The following is a 12,075-nucleotide window of genomic DNA, read 5'->3' on the forward strand; positions in this document are numbered from 1 at the left end:
ATATGTATATCAGTATATGAAACCAACCAATAATCTTTTTCAGATTATTTGGTATTGTAAGAACTAAGTGATGTACAGGGTCGGCCTCACCTTAAGGCAGGTGAGGTCATGGCCTTAGGCCCTAATTATTTAAGGTCCCAATTTTTTTTTATATATATTAATATATTTTAAAAAGTTATTAGTTGAAAATAAGCTATTTTAAAATTTTATTTTTTTAATATTAATGTGAAGAGTGTATACATTTAATGAAGAAAGTTGGAGAATGATTATTAAAAAAAAAGTTAATTTTTTAATTTCCAATGCAAACTAGTGATTGGATATATTCTTACAAAATAAATAATACTCCCATATTAATTATTTTGTTAATATAAATTAATAATAATTATGTCATATTAATGCTTTAAATTTGTTTAACACCCAAAATGTGACTACACTAAGTAGTAGTTGTAGTAAGATCAGGCGGTCGATCCACAAAGAGGTAACCTAAAATCAAAAGATTAGTAGAAAATAACACAAAAAGTTAGTACTAAGAAATAAATAAAATTGTAAATGGAAAGAGGTTTGAGATCTTGGTATTGTATTTTTGATAAAGTGATGAAATGAGAAAAGTGAAATAAATGTAAGATGTAATCAAGAGTTTGAGAAAATGAAAGGTTTCAAGAATCATCAATATGTTTGTTTAGTTACTTGGTTACTTGATTTACAAAAATACACAAGTAAATAGTTCACATCCTAACATTTACTTGGAAAATCTAACATTAAAGTCCATATATTTTTTCTAACAAAAGTCCATTTGAGTTATAAAGTTCTTTACTTTAAAAGCACAATGTTAATCTTATGATAAATCTAAAAATGACAAAATACCCAAGGGCAATAATGCAATAGAAGATTAGACATAAAATTATATATCAATATTACTTTTACTAATTAGAAGCACATAGAAAGAGCATGACTAATTCTATATACTATTAGCATAAGTGAATAAAGATAACAAAATAAAGATAGAGTTGAAAGAACATAAATAACTCAAATATATTACATTAAGAACATAGTAAATCAAAGTAGCAAAATAACATCACTAGCATATGGAATCATCCCTAACCTTCCTAAGAAGATTAGACCATTATGCTCATGATTCTCACAAAATTCTAAGAAGAAAATATGATAAGAAAGTGAGTGGAAATTTTGCTACAGTTTCTCTACTCTAAAAATTACATACAAAATGTGAAGAAAGTGTCCCTATTTATAGATGGAGAGAATAACTAAAAAGAAATTAAACAAAAAATTGGGGTTTACAAAATAAATCTGAAATATTAATAATAAAATATGATTTAAAAAAAAATCAAATCTTATTATTAATTTTACCTAGCTATTTTGGTGTATGGTCATTTTGCTCTTTTTCTAAACACCAAAAAAATTGAGCTTTAAAGCTAAAAATGGGAGGTCCAAGGCCCAAAGAGCACACAAAATGGGCTGGTGGCAGCTGGAAGTGTTGACCCAGCCGCAACCAATGGGAGCACGCCACGTGGCGCGGCTGGCTGTGAGAGGAGAAGGACAGGAGCGGGTCAAGGGGAGTTGGGCCGGGTCTTGGGCTGTTGGGTGCCGAATTGATTGGGAGAGGATGACTTTGGTGCTTCGGGCTGCTGCTGTTGAAGCAATTTGGAGGACAGGTGTCGCAAGCTGGGGGTCACGTTGGAATTGCTTGGGCCATGAGGGATGCACTAGAGTGAAGGGCTGAAGGAGGCAAGTTGTTGGGCAACTGACAGGTGGTGTATGCAGACATGTGGCGCACGCTAGAGGCAACATCTGGGCATCTTGGCGACGCGTGGTGGGGCCGTGACGATGACACCTGGCGGCTGGCAAGGAGGGAAGGGCTGTTGCTGCTGGGCTTGGGCCTCTGGATTGGGCTTTTTGACTCCAAAAATAACACATTTTCTTTGTTTCTTCAATTTTATTTGCTTCTTTCTTCTTTCTTTCTTTTTCTTTGTTTCTAAGTGCCAAAAATACCAATTAAATCCCATAAAATAAAATAAACTAAATTAAAATTAGATATTTTCATTTATAAATTTAATCATATTAATTCTATGAAAATATTAATTAAAACTTAATTTATTTTGACTATTAAAATCAATAAATGTGTATTTTTTTGGCACTAATCACAACCCACAACTAGCTTATTGCTAGTCCCTAGCAATTCAAACGAAAAAGAAAATTGTCAAGTTGAATTATCAAGTCAAACCAAGCAAAATCATCTAAGCATTTTCAAATTATCAGCAAGAAGTCAAAAAATACTATCTAAGCTACTATAGTTGCGATTTCAGAGTTGTGTGTGTGTGCACTAAACCATATTCTTTTTTTCACAAGTCATAACACAAATAGTATCAAAAAATCTCAAAAGTATAAAGATCTCAACTTCAAATTCCTCACGGGCATTGAAAGTATTTGTATGGGAAGGATTACACTCTTGGAGTTGGAAATGTAACAGTTTACGCTCAAATGAGAAAAGATAAACTTTTTAGGACAAGCAATTTGAACAAATATTGATCACAAGATAGGCAAATCAACTTATTGGAATTCAAATGACAAACAACCTTTGGGATTTACATGAGAAGACTCCACGAACAAAATGACAACTAACTAACAATGATAAATAAGAAAGTGAACTATAATGATAATAATTTTTTTTTAATACAATTACACAAAATAATAGTAATAGAAATATATATATGTTTTTTTTCAACAACTACAAAGTAATAGAAGGAAGTGTTGCTCTTGTTCTCTTTTTTTTTTCTTTTTCATTTATCTATTATTTTTTTCTTTTTCTTTTTTTTTTCTTTTTTTTTGACAAGAGACAACACAAAAATAAAAAGGAAATTACAAATACAATACACAGAACAGAAATTTATTACAAAGACTTTTCTTAAATGAAAAACATCCCTCTAGTAAATGTCATGTTTTAAATTCCAAAGATGTGACTTTACCAACTCAAATGATCAATAAAAGTTCAAAATTTTTTTTTATCAACTTTCACAACTCACCAAGAAATGAAAAACTTTAAACTTGAAATTTCTCTCAACTATTTGTGTTAACAACCAATTTATCACATGTTTGGAAAGTGCACAAAAGGACTCTAAAAATCACTTCTTAATAGCTAAACATAGTAAGAACCGACTCAAACCTATACTTATGCTTGGATAATTTTGAGAAAATTTGACTTAAAATTCAACAAGACAATAATGTTTTCCAAATGAATGCTAATGACGTAACAATAAGATTTTCCAAATGAAAGCCAATGCATGCTCACCACCCCCAACCAAAAATCAGACAGTGTCCTCAATGTCAAAATGAATAAGCAATGAAAAAGGTAAGGAGAGAGAACACCTGGATGATGACCATGTCCATGAGGCGAGAGCGAAAATAGCCTGGTAACAATACCCCAAAACAAAATACAAAAACGAAAAGCATAAAAAAATAAAAGAAAGACAGAAAAATAAAAATAAAAAGAACAACAACAAACCATTCAGAACTTCAAAGTGTATAGATTGGGTCCTTAAGAAGGACCTCTTCAACATGACTCACACTCTCAATGTAATGCTTCAGTCTTTGGCCATTGACGCGAAAAATTCTCCCATCGGTTGGGTCCTCGACCTCCATCGAACCGTTGGGAAAGACTTGCTTCACTACAAATGGACCAGTCCATCGCGATCGCAGTTTACCGGGATGCAAGTGCAAGCAAGAATCGTACAAATGCACTTTCTGATTGGGCTCAAAGTGTTTTCGCATGATTTGTTTATCGTGAGCGATTTTCAATTTTTCCTTATAAATCCTGGAATTGTCATATGCATCGTTTCTTAACTCCTCAATTTCGGACAACTGGAGTTTTCGATTGATACCGGCGGCATTCATATAAAGTTTAGGGTTTGATAGCCCAATATGCTTTATGCTCGAGCTCGACAGGTAAGTGACAGGCTTTTCCAAAGACAAGCCGATGGGGAGACATCCCAAGAGGGGACTTGAAAGCAGTGAGGTATGCCCAAAGAGCGTCTAGAAGGCGTGTAGACCAATCTTTGCGGTTAGGATTTACCGTCTTTTCCAGAATGTGTTTTATCTCCCTATTTGCTAACTTAGCTTGACCATTGGTCTGTGGATGATAGGCATTTGAAACTTTATGAAGTACACCATACTTGTGCATAAGAGCCTCAAAGGATCGGTTGCAAAAATGAGTGCCTTGATCACTGATGATAGCGCGAGGGGTACCGAACCTTGACAACACATTTTCTTTCAAGAATTTGACAACTGTAGCATTATCATTTGTTCGACATGGTACAGCCTCGACCCATTTGGAAACATAATCAACAGCGAGGAGAATGTAAAGGTAGCCAAAAGAATATGGAAATGGTCCCATAAAGTCTATCCCCCAACAATCAAATATTTCGATAACAAGAATTGGGTTCAAGGGCATCATGTGCCGACGAGATAAGGATCCTAACTTTTGGCACCTTACACAAGAATGACAGAAATCATTGGTGTCTTTGAACAATGTGGGGCGGTAAAGACCGCATTGTAAGATTTTTGCAGCGGTTTTCTTCACAGAGAAGTGACCACCACAAGCATCATTGTGGCAAAAATTCAGCACAATAGACACCTCATCGCCGTGGATGCATCTTCGCATGATTTGGTCGGGGCAATACTTGAATAAGTATGGGTCATCCCAAAAGAAATTGTGCACCTCGACCAGAAATTTTCGTTTGTCTTGTGAACTCCATTCAGATGGGAGTTCACCTGCTACTAAGTAGTTTACAATGTGAGCATACCACGGTAACTTAGCAATAGAAAGCAATTTTTCATCGGGGAAATCATCATGAATAGGTGGACCGTCAGCGGGATCGCTAAATTCAAGTTGGGACAGGTGGTCTGCGATGACATTCTCAACACCTTTCTTGTCTTTGATCGTTATGTCAAATTCTTGTAGGAGAAGGATCCACCGTATTAATCGCGCCTTAGCATCCTTTTTGGAAAGGAGATACTTAAGGGCGGAGTGATCTGTGAAGATCATAATAGGCGATCCAAACAAATAAGATCAGAATTTTCCAAGGGCAAAGACAACGGCAAACAACTCTTTTTCAGTAGTGGAATAGTTCATTTGAGCGCTATTGAGAGTTCGACTTGCATAATAGACAACAAAGGGTTTCCCCTCCCTTCGTTGTCCTAGCACAGCTCCCACAGCAAAGTTGTTGGCATCACACATGATCTCGAAAGGAAGACTCCAATCGGGTGACTGAATGATGGGAGCGGAAGTGAGTGAATTGACAAGCGTTCGAAATGATTCCTCACACTTAGGTGTCCATTCAAAAGTGGCATCTTTGGCTAGGAGGTTGCTTAGCGGATAGGCAATCATTGAAAACTTTTGTATGAACCTCCTATAGAAACCAGCATGACCAAGAAATGACCTAACGTCTTTGACAGTCTTAGGAGTCGGCAGGTTGGAGATAAGGTCGACTTTGGATTGATCAACCTCAATTCCTTTTTCGGAAACAATGTGGCCTAAGACTATGCCAGAAGAAACCATAAAGTGGCATTTCTCCCAATTGAGGACAAGTCCTTTCTCGATGCATCGTTTTAAAATAGCTTCAAGATGAAGAAGACATGTCTCGAAGGAGTTTCCAAAAACGGTTAGGTCATCCATGAATACTTGTAACGCCCCAACCCCAGGGACCGTTACGGTGTGCCTTGTAAACAGTGCTAAACTCGCTAACCGAGTCATTTGGCCAAAATCGTGAACTAAGTATGATTAGCGGTTTAGGGATCAAAATTTTTGGTTAAGATGTAACGTTTCACTAGAACGTTTAATATATACATTGGGATCCCGAAAATATAGTTTCAGAGTCTATTACAGAAAATATTTACAACAGGCCGTTCTAAGCGGCAAAACAGGGTTCAACCCTAGTTCCACTTTAAACCTCGGCCGTGGCGGACGAGCAGCTGCATATGTACACGTCATCACCTAAGCTCTCCAACTCAAGGATGGTCCGGCTTCCTCTTGCCTTTACCTGCACCACGTAGCACCCGTGAGCCAAAGCCCAGCAAGAAAACACAATAGAACATTATATAATATCAACAACGATCATAATAACCATTCGGGACTATCAGTCCAAGCCAATAGGTGACAATAGCCAAAAGTCACAATAATGAGCATCGCTCCCTCTAGCCATGTGACGATAGGGTCACCAGGGCTTAACCGATAAGTGATTCTTTCTTAAGTTTGCTTAGGACAGGTGCAAGGTGATTAGTCACCAACATAACCTTCCTCATGACTCTAGAGTCGAAACTATGGACAACGTCCCTTAGCCATGTGACAAACAGTCACCGGGGTCATATACCTTGGCTGAAACCATCTGGTCCTAGACCAGGCAAGCGCTTATAGTTCTCATTGACCTCCCGGTCGGTCCAGCATTAATACCCCATATGAGTCATTCAGTGCCGACCTCGATTAGATCTAATCTTTATTTGGCCCGGCGTTCACAACACACTGCCACCTCTGACCCTTGGGTCAGTAAAACACGACCAGTGCTCAGCCCGTGGTGAACTTAACTAATAAGTCACAGCTTCACAGACGGATCTGACACCATTGTCGATTCTGACTAATAAGTCAGCGCCATACACAGGTAAGCCATGCCACCAAACATATATCACATGTCCAATATCCATAAGCAAGGTATTCAACATGCTTACTTAACAGATATTAGTACAACTAGGACTATGCATTAACACAGAGGCTCAGGCTCTAAACGATATCACACCCAGTATACAAAGCATGTCCTAATCACATTTTTCTTATGCATCATATGCAATATATTCAACAATCTAACATGCACCAATAACAGCCGTGCATGTCACGTTTAATAGTCAACCAACATGCATCAAGAATAGCCATGCATGTCATACATAATAATCAACCGACATGCATCAATAATAACCACGCATGTCATACTCAGTAATCAACCAACATGCATCAAAATAGCCATGCGTGTCACATATACACAGGGTGCAGTTTTCTTACCTTTGGTCCAAGCACAGGTTACCAACAAGCGAGCAACAAGCACGATCCTGATTCCAAGCCTCTAGTGATAACCTGGTCACAACCACAAATGGTCATCCAATGAGTTTAAGTTCTAAAACCAATCCCGGAACCAAGACCTAGCCTCCGAGACATCAAACGCCACCAATCCGGGTAGTAGGAATGACCCCGAGGCATAAGGTTTGAGTTCCCATGACTAAAAACCCATTTTGGTCACTTTTCCTCTTTTGAGCCGCGGCCCCAACCCTTAGAGCCGCAGCCCCACTCAAGTCAGGCCCAAAAATGCTCTCTGATAGCAATTAGAGCCTCAGCTCTACCCCATAGAGCCGCAGCTCAAATAGCCCATCAGCACCAAACTAGCAACTTCTTCAAGCTTGAGCCGCAGCGCCTAAGAACAGAGCCGCGACTCAACCTCGAACCCAGCCAAAAAACCTCCATTTCTTCATCTAAAATCCTTTCATAAACATATCCAAACATCTCCAAACTCAAAAATCAAAGTTCCCAAACATCCCCATGATCCAAAACCCATAAAACCCAAGTCTCAAATCACCCAAAAACACATTAAAACACAAAATCCAATTCAAGCTTAAAAACTTTAAAACTTAGAACTTAAAACTTGAATTACCTCCAATTGAGTTGTTTCCAACTAAATCCTCCGGCTAATAAGCTTCTAATCTTTCCTAGGATCGCTATGCCTCGATCCTCACTTGAATCCGAGTCCTAGAACTCAAGTTTCCTTCGAAAATGCGATCGGGAGACGAAAGTGGAACTTAGAGGGAGAGAGAACGTACAGAACGTTCTTTTTATTCTTTTAAAAAGGTTACTTCAAGCTTAAGTAGCCTCAACCAAATCCTAATGCTCGGGGTCCCGAAAACACCCCTGGGGACAAAATAGTCAAAACCTCCAGAATTTCCCCCTGATCTTACTAGCTCCCAATTTATCACCAAATATTAATTCCCATTACCCAATAACCCGGTAATGCTCTAAATACCCCTTGACTTACTCCAAGTCAAGCTTAAATCCCGTTGTGACTTTCCCACTAGCTTACCTCCTAGGATCGTCTTGTGCTGGGTAACCCTGGCATAACCAAATAATAATAAAGCACCACGCCCATTTCACATATATGCCAAAAATGCCCGAAACGGCCAAAATATGAAAATCACCCAATTCATCACAAATGGGTTCACATGCATATTTAATACACCTAATCATGCATATTATCATTAAATAATACAATAAAGCAATTATGGCCCTCCCAACCTCCTAATCAAGGTCCTAAACCTTATTAGGAAATTTGGGGCATTACAATACTTCCATTGATTTTTCGATCATGTCACTAAAGATGCTCATCATGCATCTTTGGAAAGTAGCTGGTGCATTACACAAGCCAAATGGCATACGCTGGAAAGCCAAAGTGCCAAAGGGACAAGTGAAAGTGGTCTTGTCTTGATCCTCCAATGCAATCTCAATTTGATAATAGCCAGAATATCCATCAAGAAAGCAATAGAAAGGATGACCAGCTACACGTTCAAAGATTTGATCAATGAATGGGAGAGGAAAATGATCTTTGCGAGAGGCGGCATTTAATTTTCTGTAATCAATGCACATGCGCCACCCCGTCACCATTTTTGTGGGGAAAAGGACCCCTTTTTCGTTTTGGATAACAGTGACACCAGATTTCTTGGGCACGACTTGAGTAGGACTGACCCATTTGCTATCTGCTACCGAGTAAATAATGCCAGCGTCTAGCAATTTCAAAACTTCAGTTTTTACAACTTCCTTCATTGTCGAGTTCAGTCGTCTTTGAGGGTCTCTTCGAGGGATGGCTTCGTCCTCCAGATTGATTCGATGGGAGCAAATTAAAGGGCTAATACCTTTGATATCAGCAAGCGTCCAACCTATCACAGATTTATGCGTTCGCAGTAGCTCGAGTAACTGCAATTCTTGAGAATTTTGAAGGTTGGACGAGATGATAACTGGAAAGGTTTCACCGTCTCCCAAGAAGGCATGTTTTAACCCTTCGGGAAGTTGGGTCAATTGAACAATTGGAACCTCTTCGGCTGAAGTTTTCGGCTGTGCCCTCTTGCGAGGCAGCTCTTCAAAGCGAGGTTGCCAAAACTGAGTCCTTCTATTGCGTGAGTCTATGCGATGTGATATTGCAAGAGTAGACTCAATAGAACTTGGACTTTCTTTATCAGACAGAAGGAGGAGTTCATCAAGATTATCAAAGTTGCTTCGCAATTGAACCTCCTTGGGAATTAACGAGTCAATCATGAATGTTTGATAGCATTCATCATCTTCTCGGGGTTGTTTCCCGATGTGGAAGATATTGACTTCAAGAGTCATGTTTCCGAACGATATCTTCATTAGACCATTCTGACAATTGATCAAAGCATTTGCTGTAGCAAGGAATGGTCTTCCGAGGATAATAGCAATTTTAGACTCCATGTTCACCACAGATTGGGTATAAAGAATAAGAAAATCCACGGGGTAATAGAAATTTTCAATTTGAACCAATACATCCTCGACAATACCCCTAGGATTTTTGGTGGAACGATTAGCAAGCTGTAGTACAATAGATGTTGGCTTCATTTCGAGTTGCGAGTATACAGAGTAGGGCATGAGATTGACACTCGCGCCAAGATCAAGTAAGGCTTGGCTGACTTCATGGGTCCTAATTTGGCAAGAAATGGCGGGACAACCAGGATCTTTGTATTTCGGCAATGCCTTTTGTTCAATCACCGTACTCACTTGCTCGGTCAAGAAGGCAGTCTTCTTGACACGGTGCTTCCTTTTTGCAGTGCAAAGATCCTTGATGATTTTGGCATAAGCGGGCACTTGTTTAATGATGTGAAGCAAAGGAAGATTAATCTTCACTTGTGTCAAGTGCTCAAGGAGTTCAGCCCGGTTATCAGGAAGTTTCCCAACAGGTTTCAAAGCTTGGGGAAATTGTATCTTTGGAGTGGCATTGAGTGGTGGATTTTCAGGAATGACTTTTGGAATACTAGGAGAGTTGGATTTTATGGGTGGGCCTGGCAAAGTTTTATCGCTTCTCGTCGTGATGGCATTTACTTCCTTGACATTTTGATCATTAGAATTTGAAGATTGGGCCATGTGTTGGCCTTGCACATTGAATTTCGGTTGGGAAGGAAGTTTGCCTTTTTCCAGAATGGCCAAGGATTCAGTCAATTTTGAGAATTGACATTTCATTTCCTTGATTTCTTCCATCATTTGGCGATTCAGTTTGGATTGTTCCTCCATGAATGAATGAAGAGTATTCTCGAGAGAATTTCGTTGTGGATGAGCATTGTATTGAGGTGCAGAATACGCCTTTGATGGTTGAACTTGTTGCTCATTCCTCCATTGGCCTCCAGACGATTGAGCTTGGTTGGAATCTCTCCAACTGAAATTTGGGTGGTTTCTCCAACCAGGGTTGTACGTATGGGAGAATGGCTTGTTATATGCCCCCAAGGCATTGCATTGCTCCTCATAAACCCCCCTCATTTCATTCAAAGCTAGGCAGTCCTTAGCTAAGTGCTCTGTCCCTCCACAAACAAAGCAAGGTTCTTGCGGTTCCGCTTGAGCGATCATGTGCGATTTTTGGCTATTCTTCGTCATTAAGACCTTAAACTGCTTTTTCAAAGCTTCGAGTTGGGCCTTAACACTATCCTCTTCTAGAAGTTGATAGATCCCAGATGGTTTGTGTCGGTTGCTGCTGTCAGTAGCACTTGGACCAGTCCAGGTGTGAGACTTTTTTTGCGGTTTCTTCGAGATATTCAAGAGCATCGTCTGGCTCTTTTTCGAGGAATTCACCATTGCATAACATTTCTACAAACTGGCGCTCATGACTCGTGAGGCCTTCATAGAAGTAACTGACCAAGCGCCAGTTCTCATAGCCATGGTGCGGGCACTAATTCAACAGATCTTTGAATCTTTCCCAGACTTGATAGAACGTTTCATTATCCTTTTGGGAGAATGTGGAAATCTGTCATTTTAGACTGTTGGTCTTATGGCTGAGGAAGTGTTTCAGAAAGAAAGATTTGGTCATCTCCTCCCATGTTCCAATCGACCTAGGCCTCAAAGAGTATAACCAGCTTTTGGCTTTGTCCTTAAAGGAGAAAGGGAAGAACTTCAGTCGCACAGCATCAGCATTTTCGGCTCGGTTATAGAACGTGGCTACTACCTCCTCGATTCTCTAATATGCACGTATGGGCTTTCGTTTTCCATTCCATGAAATGTGGGCAAGAGTTGAATCATGGCAGGTTTAAAGTCTAATGCGGGCATATTAGGAGGGAAGATAATGCATGAAGGCATGGAAGTGCGAGTAGGATGGAGGTAGTCATTGAGAGTTCTTGGTTGGATTTCATCATTGCGAGCCATTGCGAATGGGTTATTATCAGCGAAAGTTTGTGGAGAAGCAGGATTGGTGGAAGGAGTTCCGGTAGGAGTGGCAGATGAATTGGAAGAAGTGTCACTGGAAGTTTCGTGATGATTCATCCACCCTCAGAAATTAGAATTAGATTTATTTTATGCCTTTTTTTTTTTTTGCTTTTTTGATTTTTTTTTGTTAAACTTGTTCCCAAGTAGATTTGGAGGTTTTCGGGTGATCTCCAATGCCTTACTAGAACTCCCCGAGGTTACTAAGTAAGTATGGTGGATCACAAGTCAACCTTTTCGACCAAACAACCTTTAAGCAGAGTGAAGTTGCTTATTTTGACAAAACAAGCTTGGTTTTCTAATAGTAATAAGTTCACACTACAAGAAAAACTGCTTTTAATAACACCGAAAATATGTTATCAAAACATACGATAACACTTTCTGATGTGTTAAGACCGACTATGTTATTGTAGGTCAGGGTACTTTACATAACACTTTATCAGTGTTATACAGATGTGTTATTGTACTGTCAACGATAACACAATTTCTGTGTTATTTTAATATATAGATAAGTGTTGAATTATATTATTTATAGTCGATTATATAACACTTTTTTTGTG

The 12,075-nt window shown here is 39.1% G+C and overlaps 1 non-coding gene across 1 annotated transcript; it reads left to right on the top strand.

Moving 5' to 3' along the window:
* The first annotated feature begins 10,971 nt into the window (after positions 1-10,971).
* LOC133833651 (small nucleolar RNA R71) lies at positions 10,972-11,078 on the top strand. Its single transcript, XR_009893020.1, has one exon. It is a non-coding gene; the product is annotated as a small nucleolar RNA R71 (small nucleolar RNA).
* Positions 11,079-12,075: the final 997 nt, after the last annotated feature.

Source organism: Humulus lupulus, chromosome 4 (genome assembly GCF_963169125.1).
Source record: "Humulus lupulus chromosome 4, drHumLupu1.1, whole genome shotgun sequence".
In the NCBI taxonomy this organism is placed as follows: Eukaryota; Viridiplantae; Streptophyta; class Magnoliopsida; order Rosales; family Cannabaceae; genus Humulus; species Humulus lupulus.